General features: G+C 46.2%; 10 non-coding genes across 10 annotated transcripts; all 10 read right to left on the bottom strand.

Annotated features, from left to right (window-relative positions):
* Positions 1-691: 691 nt before the first annotated feature.
* LOC142274417 (U2 spliceosomal RNA) lies at positions 692-882 on the bottom strand. The gene has a single exon (XR_012738730.1). It is a non-coding gene; the product is annotated as a U2 spliceosomal RNA (small nuclear RNA).
* A 1,387-nt stretch (positions 883-2,269) lies between these two features.
* LOC142274418 (U2 spliceosomal RNA) lies at positions 2,270-2,460 on the bottom strand. The gene has a single exon (XR_012738731.1). It is a non-coding gene; the product is annotated as a U2 spliceosomal RNA (small nuclear RNA).
* Positions 2,461-3,847: 1,387 nt separating this feature from the next.
* LOC142274419 (U2 spliceosomal RNA) lies at positions 3,848-4,038 on the bottom strand. Its single transcript, XR_012738732.1, has one exon. It is a non-coding gene; the product is annotated as a U2 spliceosomal RNA (small nuclear RNA).
* Positions 4,039-5,425: 1,387 nt separating this feature from the next.
* On the bottom strand, positions 5,426-5,616 carry LOC142274420 (U2 spliceosomal RNA). Its single transcript, XR_012738733.1, has one exon. It is a non-coding gene; the product is annotated as a U2 spliceosomal RNA (small nuclear RNA).
* A 1,387-nt stretch (positions 5,617-7,003) lies between these two features.
* Positions 7,004-7,194, bottom strand: LOC142274459 (U2 spliceosomal RNA). The gene has a single exon (XR_012738768.1). It is a non-coding gene; the product is annotated as a U2 spliceosomal RNA (small nuclear RNA).
* A 1,387-nt stretch (positions 7,195-8,581) lies between these two features.
* LOC142274421 (U2 spliceosomal RNA) lies at positions 8,582-8,772 on the bottom strand. The gene has a single exon (XR_012738734.1). It is a non-coding gene; the product is annotated as a U2 spliceosomal RNA (small nuclear RNA).
* A 1,387-nt stretch (positions 8,773-10,159) lies between these two features.
* On the bottom strand, positions 10,160-10,350 carry LOC142274423 (U2 spliceosomal RNA). Its single transcript, XR_012738735.1, has one exon. It is a non-coding gene; the product is annotated as a U2 spliceosomal RNA (small nuclear RNA).
* A 1,387-nt stretch (positions 10,351-11,737) lies between these two features.
* On the bottom strand, positions 11,738-11,928 carry LOC142274424 (U2 spliceosomal RNA). The gene has a single exon (XR_012738736.1). It is a non-coding gene; the product is annotated as a U2 spliceosomal RNA (small nuclear RNA).
* Positions 11,929-13,315: 1,387 nt separating this feature from the next.
* LOC142274426 (U2 spliceosomal RNA) lies at positions 13,316-13,506 on the bottom strand. The gene has a single exon (XR_012738738.1). It is a non-coding gene; the product is annotated as a U2 spliceosomal RNA (small nuclear RNA).
* A 1,387-nt stretch (positions 13,507-14,893) lies between these two features.
* Positions 14,894-15,084, bottom strand: LOC142274427 (U2 spliceosomal RNA). The gene has a single exon (XR_012738739.1). It is a non-coding gene; the product is annotated as a U2 spliceosomal RNA (small nuclear RNA).
* Between the last annotated feature and the right edge of the window lie 825 nt (positions 15,085-15,909).

Genomic DNA, 15,909 nt, shown 5'->3' on the forward strand with positions numbered 1-15,909 from the left:
AGTTTTTCTATTCCCAATTAGCCGTTTAAGTGTACTTATTGAAAGTAGTAATTCTTTCATAGGCCGCCCTTTCTTAGTATTTGACGTTCCTTATATTGCGGTATGAGGCTTCGCAGTAGGTTGCAAACATTCATCACCCATGACTGTCCCCAATTGAGCTCAGAAGCTCAATGTCTATCATGACCTCTCTTTTAGAATGTCCAAGAGCAAGCAAACTATTCCTCCAGGAGAGGGCGCCAACAGACTACTAAAGAGATCATCATTACTCAAAGAAAACCCCAAAAACCAATGCATGATAGGAATAAACAGGTAACTTTCTTTGGAGTGGAAGCGGAGAGATCGCACCAGATGCCAATTCTAGATCTTATCACACCTGTGGTCACTGCAGCAGCAGGTGAATCCACTTTGTCCAAAAGGGATCTATTCCATTCAATTGCAAATGATCTAGATAAGACAGAGAACTGCAGCACGGGGACATAGCCGAGTTGGTCAGGTTGAGTGGTGATGAGTTTGCTATTTGGATGAATAAAGAAAGTCAAAAGTGTGAAAGATAAAAAACAAAAGGAGGAAGTGTGAAAAGTGAATGGGCCAAATTGAGGTGCATATGAAGACGTATGCTTTCTTCCAATTCATTAAATCGGGCTAATATGAATCAGGTGAATTGAGTTCTGCTTTTGGAAACTGGGTTAAGAAGGGGTGCACCGTTCCTGGAGGTACTGCAATACCAGGTCAATGCGTGGAGTGGACAGAGCAAGCTCTTTTTCCATCTCCCTGTTCTAAAAATCCATTTAATATATGGTCCCCAGATAGGGGACGTATCAGATATTAAACTGATAAGAACAGATACTACACTTGATCTTAGCCAAAAGGCCGAGAAGCGATAACCAGAATTGGTTTGGGCCTCGAGTGGCACCCTGGCCTATGCCGGACACATCTTAGGGAGAGAGAGCGAGAGGGAGACAAACCCACGCCTACACAAGACATTTTGTCACCCAAGCCAACCCTTGAAAAGGCTGCTTTGCAGAGCAAAAACAAGAAGAATGGTGCGTTTTGCAGCCGCCGCCCACTGCAATGAATCTGAATAACTCCTCCTTTAGGGCGCAAGCAACTCCCCTCCCCCTTGCAGTCTTTCCAATTCACGATACAAAAAGACGGACAGGACAGGTTGCCTGACTTTCCGTCACTGCCACCCTTTGCCATCCTTACCCGTAGAAAGCCCTTTCATCATCCCCAAACCCTAATCTTTTCCCTTTCCTTCCCAGCCCCCAAACCCTGCCCTCTGTACCTTTCTCACCACCCGCTTCCCTTCTCCTGTCATCCCCCTACCACCCGGGAAAAAAAGAGATTGCCCCCTCCTTCCACTAGCCCACCCTCCCACCCAAAGAACAACTTCTTCTGCGCAGCTTGTTTTCTAGGCAGCAGCGCTATTGTGATGTCATCGGGGGGCATTGTGACAAGCCGCCAGTGTTCCGTCTCTTCATGTTGTGCACAGTTCAAACGGAAAATACATCAACAGGCAGACTACAGAAAAGCTTACTATCAAAGGTTAGAGGGGGGCTTTCTCAGAGGGCTTTTTACAGTTTTTCTATTCCCAATTAGCCGTTTAAGTGTACTTATTGAAAGTAGTAATTCTTTCATAGGCCGCCCTTTCTTAGTATTTGACGTTCCTTATATTGCGGTATGAGGCTTCGCAGTAGGTTGCAAACATTCATCACCCATGACTGTCCCCAATTGAGCTCAGAAGCTCAATGTCTATCATGACCTCTCTTTTAGAATGTCCAAGAGCAAGCAAACTATTCCTCCAGGAGAGGGCGCCAACAGACTACTAAAGAGATCATCATTACTCAAAGAAAACCCCAAAAACCAATGCATGATAGGAATAAACAGGTAACTTTCTTTGGAGTGGAAGCGGAGAGATCGCACCAGATGCCAATTCTAGATCTTATCACACCTGTGGTCACTGCAGCAGCAGGTGAATCCACTTTGTCCAAAAGGGATCTATTCCATTCAATTGCAAATGATCTAGATAAGACAGAGAACTGCAGCACGGGGACATAGCCGAGTTGGTCAGGTTGAGTGGTGATGAGTTTGCTATTTGGATGAATAAAGAAAGTCAAAAGTGTGAAAGATAAAAAACAAAAGGAGGAAGTGTGAAAAGTGAATGGGCCAAATTGAGGTGCATATGAAGACGTATGCTTTCTTCCAATTCATTAAATCGGGCTAATATGAATCAGGTGAATTGAGTTCTGCTTTTGGAAACTGGGTTAAGAAGGGGTGCACCGTTCCTGGAGGTACTGCAATACCAGGTCAATGCGTGGAGTGGACAGAGCAAGCTCTTTTTCCATCTCCCTGTTCTAAAAATCCATTTAATATATGGTCCCCAGATAGGGGACGTATCAGATATTAAACTGATAAGAACAGATACTACACTTGATCTTAGCCAAAAGGCCGAGAAGCGATAACCAGAATTGGTTTGGGCCTCGAGTGGCACCCTGGCCTATGCCGGACACATCTTAGGGAGAGAGAGCGAGAGGGAGACAAACCCACGCCTACACAAGACATTTTGTCACCCAAGCCAACCCTTGAAAAGGCTGCTTTGCAGAGCAAAAACAAGAAGAATGGTGCGTTTTGCAGCCGCCGCCCACTGCAATGAATCTGAATAACTCCTCCTTTAGGGCGCAAGCAACTCCCCTCCCCCTTGCAGTCTTTCCAATTCACGATACAAAAAGACGGACAGGACAGGTTGCCTGACTTTCCGTCACTGCCACCCTTTGCCATCCTTACCCGTAGAAAGCCCTTTCATCATCCCCAAACCCTAATCTTTTCCCTTTCCTTCCCAGCCCCCAAACCCTGCCCTCTGTACCTTTCTCACCACCCGCTTCCCTTCTCCTGTCATCCCCCTACCACCCGGGAAAAAAAGAGATTGCCCCCTCCTTCCACTAGCCCACCCTCCCACCCAAAGAACAACTTCTTCTGCGCAGCTTGTTTTCTAGGCAGCAGCGCTATTGTGATGTCATCGGGGGGCATTGTGACAAGCCGCCAGTGTTCCGTCTCTTCATGTTGTGCACAGTTCAAACGGAAAATACATCAACAGGCAGACTACAGAAAAGCTTACTATCAAAGGTTAGAGGGGGGCTTTCTCAGAGGGCTTTTTACAGTTTTTCTATTCCCAATTAGCCGTTTAAGTGTACTTATTGAAAGTAGTAATTCTTTCATAGGCCGCCCTTTCTTAGTATTTGACGTTCCTTATATTGCGGTATGAGGCTTCGCAGTAGGTTGCAAACATTCATCACCCATGACTGTCCCCAATTGAGCTCAGAAGCTCAATGTCTATCATGACCTCTCTTTTAGAATGTCCAAGAGCAAGCAAACTATTCCTCCAGGAGAGGGCGCCAACAGACTACTAAAGAGATCATCATTACTCAAAGAAAACCCCAAAAACCAATGCATGATAGGAATAAACAGGTAACTTTCTTTGGAGTGGAAGCGGAGAGATCGCATCAGATGCCAATTCTAGATCTTATCACACCTGTGGTCACTGCAGCAGCAGGTGAATCCACTTTGTCCAAAAGGGATCTATTCCATTCAATTGCAAATGATCTAGATAAGACAGAGAACTGCAGCACGGGGACATAGCCGAGTTGGTCAGGTTGAGTGGTGATGAGTTTGCTATTTGGATGAATAAAGAAAGTCAAAAGTGTGAAAGATAAAAAACAAAAGGAGGAAGTGTGAAAAGTGAATGGGCCAAATTGAGGTGCATATGAAGACGTATGCTTTCTTCCAATTCATTAAATCGGGCTAATATGAATCAGGTGAATTGAGTTCTGCTTTTGGAAACTGGGTTAAGAAGGGGTGCACCGTTCCTGGAGGTACTGCAATACCAGGTCAATGCGTGGAGTGGACAGAGCAAGCTCTTTTTCCATCTCCCTGTTCTAAAAATCCATTTAATATATGGTCCCCAGATAGGGGACGTATCAGATATTAAACTGATAAGAACAGATACTACACTTGATCTTAGCCAAAAGGCCGAGAAGCGATAACCAGAATTGGTTTGGGCCTCGAGTGGCACCCTGGCCTATGCCGGACACATCTTAGGGAGAGAGAGCGAGAGGGAGACAAACCCACGCCTACACAAGACATTTTGTCACCCAAGCCAACCCTTGAAAAGGCTGCTTTGCAGAGCAAAAACAAGAAGAATGGTGCGTTTTGCAGCCGCCGCCCACTGCAATGAATCTGAATAACTCCTCCTTTAGGGCGCAAGCAACTCCCCTCCCCCTTGCAGTCTTTCCAATTCACGATACAAAAAGACGGACAGGACAGGTTGCCTGACTTTCCGTCACTGCCACCCTTTGCCATCCTTACCCGTAGAAAGCCCTTTCATCATCCCCAAACCCTAATCTTTTCCCTTTCCTTCCCAGCCCCCAAACCCTGCCCTCTGTACCTTTCTCACCACCCGCTTCCCTTCTCCTGTCATCCCCCTACCACCCGGGAAAAAAAGAGATTGCCCCCTCCTTCCACTAGCCCACCCTCCCACCCAAAGAACAACTTCTTCTGCGCAGCTTGTTTTCTAGGCAGCAGCGCTATTGTGATGTCATCGGGGGGCATTGTGACAAGCCGCCAGTGTTCCGTCTCTTCATGTTGTGCACAGTTCAAACGGAAAATACATCAACAGGCAGACTACAGAAAAGCTTACTATCAAAGGTTAGAGGGGGGCTTTCTCAGAGGGCTTTTTACAGTTTTTCTATTCCCAATTAGCCGTTTAAGTGTACTTATTGAAAGTAGTAATTCTTTCATAGGCCGCCCTTTCTTAGTATTTGACGTTCCTTATATTGCGGTATGAGGCTTCGCAGTAGGTTGCAAACATTCATCACCCATGACTGTCCCCAATTGAGCTCAGAAGCTCAATGTCTATCATGACCTCTCTTTTAGAATGTCCAAGAGCAAGCAAACTATTCCTCCAGGAGAGGGCGCCAACAGACTACTAAAGAGATCATCATTACTCAAAGAAAACCCCAAAAACCAATGCATGATAGGAATAAACAGGTAACTTTCTTTGGAGTGGAAGCGGAGAGATCGCACCAGATGCCAATTCTAGATCTTATCACACCTGTGGTCACTGCAGCAGCAGGTGAATCCACTTTGTCCAAAAGGGATCTATTCCATTCAATTGCAAATGATCTAGATAAGACAGAGAACTGCAGCACGGGGACATAGCCGAGTTGGTCAGGTTGAGTGGTGATGAGTTTGCTATTTGGATGAATAAAGAAAGTCAAAAGTGTGAAAGATAAAAAACAAAAGGAGGAAGTGTGAAAAGTGAATGGGCCAAATTGAGGTGCATATGAAGACGTATGCTTTCTTCCAATTCATTAAATCGGGCTAATATGAATCAGGTGAATTGAGTTCTGCTTTTGGAAACTGGGTTAAGAAGGGGTGCACCGTTCCTGGAGGTACTGCAATACCAGGTCAATGCGTGGAGTGGACAGAGCAAGCTCTTTTTCCATCTCCCTGTTCTAAAAATCCATTTAATATATGGTCCCCAGATAGGGGACGTATCAGATATTAAACTGATAAGAACAGATACTACACTTGATCTTAGCCAAAAGGCCGAGAAGCGATAACCAGAATTGGTTTGGGCCTCGAGTGGCACCCTGGCCTATGCCGGACACATCTTAGGGAGAGAGAGCGAGAGGGAGACAAACCCACGCCTACACAAGACATTTTGTCACCCAAGCCAACCCTTGAAAAGGCTGCTTTGCAGAGCAAAAACAAGAAGAATGGTGCGTTTTGCAGCCGCCGCCCACTGCAATGAATCTGAATAACTCCTCCTTTAGGGCGCAAGCAACTCCCCTCCCCCTTGCAGTCTTTCCAATTCACGATACAAAAAGACGGACAGGACAGGTTGCCTGACTTTCCGTCACTGCCACCCTTTGCCATCCTTACCCGTAGAAAGCCCTTTCATCATCCCCAAACCCTAATCTTTTCCCTTTCCTTCCCAGCCCCCAAACCCTGCCCTCTGTACCTTTCTCACCACCCGCTTCCCTTCTCCTGTCATCCCCCTACCACCCGGGAAAAAAAGAGATTGCCCCCTCCTTCCACTAGCCCACCCTCCCACCCAAAGAACAACTTCTTCTGCGCAGCTTGTTTTCTAGGCAGCAGCGCTATTGTGATGTCATCGGGGGGCATTGTGACAAGCCGCCAGTGTTCCGTCTCTTCATGTTGTGCACAGTTCAAACGGAAAATACATCAACAGGCAGACTACAGAAAAGCTTACTATCAAAGGTTAGAGGGGGGCTTTCTCAGAGGGCTTTTTACAGTTTTTCTATTCCCAATTAGCCGTTTAAGTGTACTTATTGAAAGTAGTAATTCTTTCATAGGCCGCCCTTTCTTAGTATTTGACGTTCCTTATATTGCGGTATGAGGCTTCGCAGTAGGTTGCAAACATTCATCACCCATGACTGTCCCCAATTGAGCTCAGAAGCTCAATGTCTATCATGACCTCTCTTTTAGAATGTCCAAGAGCAAGCAAACTATTCCTCCAGGAGAGGGCGCCAACAGACTACTAAAGAGATCATCATTACTCAAAGAAAACCCCAAAAACCAATGCATGATAGGAATAAACAGGTAACTTTCTTTGGAGTGGAAGCGGAGAGATCGCACCAGATGCCAATTCTAGATCTTATCACACCTGTGGTCACTGCAGCAGCAGGTGAATCCACTTTGTCCAAAAGGGATCTATTCCATTCAATTGCAAATGATCTAGATAAGACAGAGAACTGCAGCACGGGGACATAGCCGAGTTGGTCAGGTTGAGTGGTGATGAGTTTGCTATTTGGATGAATAAAGAAAGTCAAAAGTGTGAAAGATAAAAAACAAAAGGAGGAAGTGTGAAAAGTGAATGGGCCAAATTGAGGTGCATATGAAGACGTATGCTTTCTTCCAATTCATTAAATCGGGCTAATATGAATCAGGTGAATTGAGTTCTGCTTTTGGAAACTGGGTTAAGAAGGGGTGCACCGTTCCTGGAGGTACTGCAATACCAGGTCAATGCGTGGAGTGGACAGAGCAAGCTCTTTTTCCATCTCTCTGTTCTAAAAATCCATTTAATATATGGTCCCCAGATAGGGGACGTATCAGATATTAAACTGATAAGAACAGATACTACACTTGATCTTAGCCAAAAGGCCGAGAAGCGATAACCAGAATTGGTTTGGGCCTCGAGTGGCACCCTGGCCTATGCCGGACACATCTTAGGGAGAGAGAGCGAGAGGGAGACAAACCCACGCCTACACAAGACATTTTGTCACCCAAGCCAACCCTTGAAAAGGCTGCTTTGCAGAGCAAAAACAAGAAGAATGGTGCGTTTTGCAGCCGCCGCCCACTGCAATGAATCTGAATAACTCCTCCTTTAGGGCGCAAGCAACTCCCCTCCCCCTTGCAGTCTTTCCAATTCACGATACAAAAAGACGGACAGGACAGGTTGCCTGACTTTCCGTCACTGCCACCCTTTGCCATCCTTACCCGTAGAAAGCCCTTTCATCATCCCCAAACCCTAATCTTTTCCCTTTCCTTCCCAGCCCCCAAACCCTGCCCTCTGTACCTTTCTCACCACCCGCTTCCCTTCTCCTGTCATCCCCCTACCACCCGGGAAAAAAAGAGATTGCCCCCTCCTTCCACTAGCCCACCCTCCCACCCAAAGAACAACTTCTTCTGCGCAGCTTGTTTTCTAGGCAGCAGCGCTATTGTGATGTCATCGGGGGGCATTGTGACAAGCCGCCAGTGTTCCGTCTCTTCATGTTGTGCACAGTTCAAACGGAAAATACATCAACAGGCAGACTACAGAAAAGCTTACTATCAAAGGTTAGAGGGGGGCTTTCTCAGAGGGCTTTTTACAGTTTTTCTATTCCCAATTAGCCGTTTAAGTGTACTTATTGAAAGTAGTAATTCTTTCATAGGCCGCCCTTTCTTAGTATTTGACGTTCCTTATATTGCGGTATGAGGCTTCGCAGTAGGTTGCAAACATTCATCACCCATGACTGTCCCCAATTGAGCTCAGAAGCTCAATGTCTATCATGACCTCTCTTTTAGAATGTCCAAGAGCAAGCAAACTATTCCTCCAGGAGAGGGCGCCAACAGACTACTAAAGAGATCATCATTACTCAAAGAAAACCCCAAAAACCAATGCATGATAGGAATAAACAGGTAACTTTCTTTGGAGTGGAAGCGGAGAGATCGCACCAGATGCCAATTCTAGATCTTATCACACCTGTGGTCACTGCAGCAGCAGGTGAATCCACTTTGTCCAAAAGGGATCTATTCCATTCAATTGCAAATGATCTAGATAAGACAGAGAACTGCAGCACGGGGACATAGCCGAGTTGGTCAGGTTGAGTGGTGATGAGTTTGCTATTTGGATGAATAAAGAAAGTCAAAAGTGTGAAAGATAAAAAACAAAAGGAGGAAGTGTGAAAAGTGAATGGGCCAAATTGAGGTGCATATGAAGACGTATGCTTTCTTCCAATTCATTAAATCGGGCTAATATGAATCAGGTGAATTGAGTTCTGCTTTTGGAAACTGGGTTAAGAAGGGGTGCACCGTTCCTGGAGGTACTGCAATACCAGGTCAATGCGTGGAGTGGACAGAGCAAGCTCTTTTTCCATCTCCCTGTTCTAAAAATCCATTTAATATATGGTCCCCAGATAGGGGACGTATCAGATATTAAACTGATAAGAACAGATACTACACTTGATCTTAGCCAAAAGGCCGAGAAGCGATAACCAGAATTGGTTTGGGCCTCGAGTGGCACCCTGGCCTATGCCGGACACATCTTAGGGAGAGAGAGCGAGAGGGAGACAAACCCACGCCTACACAAGACATTTTGTCACCCAAGCCAACCCTTGAAAAGGCTGCTTTGCAGAGCAAAAACAAGAAGAATGGTGCGTTTTGCAGCCGCCGCCCACTGCAATGAATCTGAATAACTCCTCCTTTAGGGCGCAAGCAACTCCCCTCCCCCTTGCAGTCTTTCCAATTCACGATACAAAAAGACGGACAGGACAGGTTGCCTGACTTTCCGTCACTGCCACCCTTTGCCATCCTTACCCGTAGAAAGCCCTTTCATCATCCCCAAACCCTAATCTTTTCCCTTTCCTTCCCAGCCCCCAAACCCTGCCCTCTGTACCTTTCTCACCACCCGCTTCCCTTCTCCTGTCATCCCCCTACCACCCGGGAAAAAAAGAGATTGCCCCCTCCTTCCACTAGCCCACCCTCCCACCCAAAGAACAACTTCTTCTGCGCAGCTTGTTTTCTAGGCAGCAGCGCTATTGTGATGTCATCGGGGGGCATTGTGACAAGCCGCCAGTGTTCCGTCTCTTCATGTTGTGCACAGTTCAAACGGAAAATACATCAACAGGCAGACTACAGAAAAGCTTACTATCAAAGGTTAGAGGGGGGCTTTCTCAGAGGGCTTTTTACAGTTTTTCTATTCCCAATTAGCCGTTTAAGTGTACTTATTGAAAGTAGTAATTCTTTCATAGGCCGCCCTTTCTTAGTATTTGACGTTCCTTATATTGCGGTATGAGGCTTCGCAGTAGGTTGCAAACATTCATCACCCATGACTGTCCCCAATTGAGCTCAGAAGCTCAATGTCTATCATGACCTCTCTTTTAGAATGTCCAAGAGCAAGCAAACTATTCCTCCAGGAGAGGGCGCCAACAGACTACTAAAGAGATCATCATTACTCAAAGAAAACCCCAAAAACCAATGCATGATAGGAATAAACAGGTAACTTTCTTTGGAGTGGAAGCGGAGAGATCGCACCAGATGCCAATTCTAGATCTTATCACACCTGTGGTCACTGCAGCAGCAGGTGAATCCACTTTGTCCAAAAGGGATCTATTCCATTCAATTGCAAATGATCTAGATAAGACAGAGAACTGCAGCACGGGGACATAGCCGAGTTGGTCAGGTTGAGTGGTGATGAGTTTGCTATTTGGATGAATAAAGAAAGTCAAAAGTGTGAAAGATAAAAAACAAAAGGAGGAAGTGTGAAAAGTGAATGGGCCAAATTGAGGTGCATATGAAGACGTATGCTTTCTTCCAATTCATTAAATCGGGCTAATATGAATCAGGTGAATTGAGTTCTGCTTTTGGAAACTGGGTTAAGAAGGGGTGCACCGTTCCTGGAGGTACTGCAATACCAGGTCAATGCGTGGAGTGGACAGAGCAAGCTCTTTTTCCATCTCCCTGTTCTAAAAATCCATTTAATATATGGTCCCCAGATAGGGGACGTATCAGATATTAAACTGATAAGAACAGATACTACACTTGATCTTAGCCAAAAGGCCGAGAAGCGATAACCAGAATTGGTTTGGGCCTCGAGTGGCACCCTGGCCTATGCCGGACACATCTTAGGGAGAGAGAGCGAGAGGGAGACAAACCCACGCCTACACAAGACATTTTGTCACCCAAGCCAACCCTTGAAAAGGCTGCTTTGCAGAGCAAAAACAAGAAGAATGGTGCGTTTTGCAGCCGCCGCCCACTGCAATGAATCTGAATAACTCCTCCTTTAGGGCGCAAGCAACTCCCCTCCCCCTTGCAGTCTTTCCAATTCACGATACAAAAAGACGGACAGGACAGGTTGCCTGACTTTCCGTCACTGCCACCCTTTGCCATCCTTACCCGTAGAAAGCCCTTTCATCATCCCCAAACCCTAATCTTTTCCCTTTCCTTCCCAGCCCCCAAACCCTGCCCTCTGTACCTTTCTCACCACCCGCTTCCCTTCTCCTGTCATCCCCCTACCACCCGGGAAAAAAAGAGATTGCCCCCTCCTTCCACTAGCCCACCCTCCCACCCAAAGAACAACTTCTTCTGCGCAGCTTGTTTTCTAGGCAGCAGCGCTATTGTGATGTCATCGGGGGGCATTGTGACAAGCCGCCAGTGTTCCGTCTCTTCATGTTGTGCACAGTTCAAACGGAAAATACATCAACAGGCAGACTACAGAAAAGCTTACTATCAAAGGTTAGAGGGGGGCTTTCTCAGAGGGCTTTTTACAGTTTTTCTATTCCCAATTAGCCGTTTAAGTGTACTTATTGAAAGTAGTAATTCTTTCATAGGCCGCCCTTTCTTAGTATTTGACGTTCCTTATATTGCGGTATGAGGCTTCGCAGTAGGTTGCAAACATTCATCACCCATGACTGTCCCCAATTGAGCTCAGAAGCTCAATGTCTATCATGACCTCTCTTTTAGAATGTCCAAGAGCAAGCAAACTATTCCTCCAGGAGAGGGCGCCAACAGACTACTAAAGAGATCATCATTACTCAAAGAAAACCCCAAAAACCAATGCATGATAGGAATAAACAGGTAACTTTCTTTGGAGTGGAAGCGGAGAGATCGCACCAGATGCCAATTCTAGATCTTATCACACCTGTGGTCACTGCAGCAGCAGGTGAATCCACTTTGTCCAAAAGGGATCTATTCCATTCAATTGCAAATGATCTAGATAAGACAGAGAACTGCAGCACGGGGACATAGCCGAGTTGGTCAGGTTGAGTGGTGATGAGTTTGCTATTTGGATGAATAAAGAAAGTCAAAAGTGTGAAAGATAAAAAACAAAAGGAGGAAGTGTGAAAAGTGAATGGGCCAAATTGAGGTGCATATGAAGACGTATGCTTTCTTCCAATTCATTAAATCGGGCTAATATGAATCAGGTGAATTGAGTTCTGCTTTTGGAAACTGGGTTAAGAAGGGGTGCACCGTTCCTGGAGGTACTGCAATACCAGGTCAATGCGTGGAGTGGACAGAGCAAGCTCTTTTTCCATCTCCCTGTTCTAAAAATCCATTTAATATATGGTCCCCAGATAGGGGACGTATCAGATATTAAACTGATAAGAACAGATACTACACTTGATCTTAGCCAAAAGGCCGAGAAGCGATAACCAGAATTGGTTTGGGCCTCGAGTGGCACCCTGGCCTATGCCGGACACATCTTAGGGAGAGAGAGCGAGAGGGAGACAAACCCACGCCTACACAAGACATTTTGTCACCCAAGCCAACCCTTGAAAAGGCTGCTTTGCAGAGCAAAAACAAGAAGAATGGTGCGTTTTGCAGCCGCCGCCCACTGCAATGAATCTGAATAACTCCTCCTTTAGGGCGCAAGCAACTCCCCTCCCCCTTGCAGTCTTTCCAATTCACGATACAAAAAGACGGACAGGACAGGTTGCCTGACTTTCCGTCACTGCCACCCTTTGCCATCCTTACCCGTAGAAAGCCCTTTCATCATCCCCAAACCCTAATCTTTTCCCTTTCCTTCCCAGCCCCCAAACCCTGCCCTCTGTACCTTTCTCACCACCCGCTTCCCTTCTCCTGTCATCCCCCTACCACCCGGGAAAAAAAGAGATTGCCCCCTCCTTCCACTAGCCCACCCTCCCACCCAAAGAACAACTTCTTCTGCGCAGCTTGTTTTCTAGGCAGCAGCGCTATTGTGATGTCATCGGGGGGCATTGTGACAAGCCGCCAGTGTTCCGTCTCTTCATGTTGTGCACAGTTCAAACGGAAAATACATCAACAGGCAGACTACAGAAAAGCTTACTATCAAAGGTTAGAGGGGGGCTTTCTCAGAGGGCTTTTTACAGTTTTTCTATTCCCAATTAGCCGTTTAAGTGTACTTATTGAAAGTAGTAATTCTTTCATAGGCCGCCCTTTCTTAGTATTTGACGTTCCTTATATTGCGGTATGAGGCTTCGCAGTAGGTTGCAAACATTCATCACCCATGACTGTCCCCAATTGAGCTCAGAAGCTCAATGTCTATCATGACCTCTCTTTTAGAATGTCCAAGAGCAAGCAAACTATTCCTCCAGGAGAGGGCGCCAACAGACTACTAAAGAGATCATCATTACTCAAAGAAAACCCCAAAAACCAATGCATGATAGGAATAAACAGGTAACTTTCTTTGGAGTGGAAGCGGAGAGATCGCACCAGATGCCAATTCTAGATCTTATCACACCTGTGGTCACTGCAGCAGCAGGTGAATCCACTTTGTCCAAAAGGGATCTATTCCATTCAATTGCAAATGATCTAGATAAGACAGAGAACTGCAGCACGGGGACATAGCCGAGTTGGTCAGGTTGAGTGGTGATGAGTTTGCTATTTGGATGAATAAAGAAAGTCAAAAGTGTGAAAGATAAAAAACAAAAGGAGGAAGTGTGAAAAGTGAATGGGCCAAATTGAGGTGCATATGAAGACGTATGCTTTCTTCCAATTCATTAAATCGGGCTAATATGAATCAGGTGAATTGAGTTCTGCTTTTGGAAACTGGGTTAAGAAGGGGTGCACCGTTCCTGGAGGTACTGCAATACCAGGTCAATGCGTGGAGTGGACAGAGCAAGCTCTTTTTCCATCTCCCTGTTCTAAAAATCCATTTAATATATGGTCCCCAGATAGGGGACGTATCAGATATTAAACTGATAAGAACAGATACTACACTTGATCTTAGCCAAAAGGCCGAGAAGCGATAACCAGAATTGGTTTGGGCCTCGAGTGGCACCCTGGCCTATGCCGGACACATCTTAGGGAGAGAGAGCGAGAGGGAGACAAACCCACGCCTACACAAGACATTTTGTCACCCAAGCCAACCCTTGAAAAGGCTGCTTTGCAGAGCAAAAACAAGAAGAATGGTGCGTTTTGCAGCCGCCGCCCACTGCAATGAATCTGAATAACTCCTCCTTTAGGGCGCAAGCAACTCCCCTCCCCCTTGCAGTCTTTCCAATTCACGATACAAAAAGACGGACAGGACAGGTTGCCTGACTTTCCGTCACTGCCACCCTTTGCCATCCTTACCCGTAGAAAGCCCTTTCATCATCCCCAAACCCTAATCTTTTCCCTTTCCTTCCCAGCCCCCAAACCCTGCCCTCTGTACCTTTCTCACCACCCGCTTCCCTTCTCCTGTCATCCCCCTACCACCCGGGAAAAAAAGAGATTGCCCCCTCCTTCCACTAGCCCACCCTCCCACCCAAAGAACAACTTCTTCTGCGCAGCTTGTTTTCTAGGCAGCAGCGCTATTGTGATGTCATCGGGGGGCATTGTGACAAGCCGCCAGTGTTCCGTCTCTTCATGTTGTGCACAGTTCAAACGGAAAATACATCAACAGGCAGACTACAGAAAAGCTTACTATCAAAGGTTAGAGGGGGGCTTTCTCAGAGGGCTTTTTACAGTTTTTCTATTCCCAATTAGCCGTTTAAGTGTACTTATTGAAAGTAGTAATTCTTTCATAGGCCGCCCTTTCTTAGTATTTGACGTTCCTTATATTGCGGTATGAGGCTTCGCAGTAGGTTGCAAACATTCATCACCCATGACTGTCCCCAATTGAGCTCAGAAGCTCAATGTCTATCATGACCTCTCTTTTAGAATGTCCAAGAGCAAGCAAACTATTCCTCCAGGAGAGGGCGCCAACAGACTACTAAAGAGATCATCATTACTCAAAGAAAACCCCAAAAACCAATGCATGATAGGAATAAACAGGTAACTTTCTTTGGAGTGGAAGCGGAGAGATCGCACCAGATGCCAATTCTAGATCTTATCACACCTGTGGTCACTGCAGCAGCAGGTGAATCCACTTTGTCCAAAAGGGATCTATTCCATTCAATTGCAAATGATCTAGATAAGACAGAGAACTGCAGCACGGGGACATAGCCGAGTTGGTCAGGTTGAGTGGTGATGAGTTTGCTATTTGGATGAATAAAGAAAGTCAAAAGTGTGAAAGATAAAAAACAAAAGGAGGAAGTGTGAAAAGTGAATGGGCCAAATTGAGGTGCATATGAAGACGTATGCTTTCTTCCAATTCATTAAATCGGGCTAATATGAATCAGGTGAATTGAGTTCTGCTTTTGGAAACTGGGTTAAGAAGGGGTGCACCGTTCCTGGAGGTACTGCAATACCAGGTCAATGCGTGGAGTGGACAGAGCAAGCTCTTTTTCCATCTCCCTGTTCTAAAAATCCATTTAATATATGGTCCCCAGATAGGGGACGTATCAGATATTAAACTGATAAGAACAGATACTACACTTGATCTTAGCCAAAAGGCCGAGAAGCGATAACCAGAATTGGTTTGGGCCTCGAGTGGCACCCTGGCCTATGCCGGACACATCTTAGGGAGAGAGAGCGAGAGGGAGACAAACCCACGCCTACACAAGACATTTTGTCACCCAAGCCAACCCTTGAAAAGGCTGCTTTGCAGAGCAAAAACAAGAAGAATGGTGCGTTTTGCAGCCGCCGCCCACTGCAATGAATCTGAATAACTCCTCCTTTAGGGCGCAAGCAACTCCCCTCCCCCTTGCAGTCTTTCCAATTCACGATACAAAAAGACGGACAGGACAGGTTGCCTGACTTTCCGTCACTGCCACCCTTTGCCATCCTTACCCGTAGAAAGCCCTTTCATCATCCCCAAACCCTAATCTTTTCCCTTTCCTTCCCAGCCCCCAAACCCTGCCCTCTGTACCTTTCTCACCACCCGCTTCCCTTCTCCTGTCATCCCCCTACCACCCGGGAAAAAAAGAGATTGCCCCCTCCTTCCACTAGCCCACCCTCCCACCCAAAGAACAACTTCTTCTGCGCAGCTTGTTTTCTAGGCAGCAGCGCTATTGTGATGTCATCGGGGGGCATTGTGACAAGCCGCCAGTGTTCCGTCTCTTCATGTTGTGCACAGTTCAAACGGAAAATACATCAACAGGCAGACTACAGAAAAGCTTACTATCAAAGGTTAGAGGGGGGCTTTCTCAGAGGGCTTTTTACAGTTTTTCTATTCCCAATTAGCCGTTTAAGTGTACTTATTGAAAGTAGTAATTCTTTCATAGGCCGCCCTTTCTTAGTATTTGACGTTCCTTATATTGCGGTATGAGGCTTCGCAGTAGGTTGCAAACA

This window comes from Anomaloglossus baeobatrachus, unplaced genomic scaffold (genome assembly GCF_048569485.1).
Source record: "Anomaloglossus baeobatrachus isolate aAnoBae1 unplaced genomic scaffold, aAnoBae1.hap1 Scaffold_373, whole genome shotgun sequence".
Lineage (NCBI taxonomy): Eukaryota > Metazoa > Chordata > Amphibia > Anura > Aromobatidae > Anomaloglossus > Anomaloglossus baeobatrachus.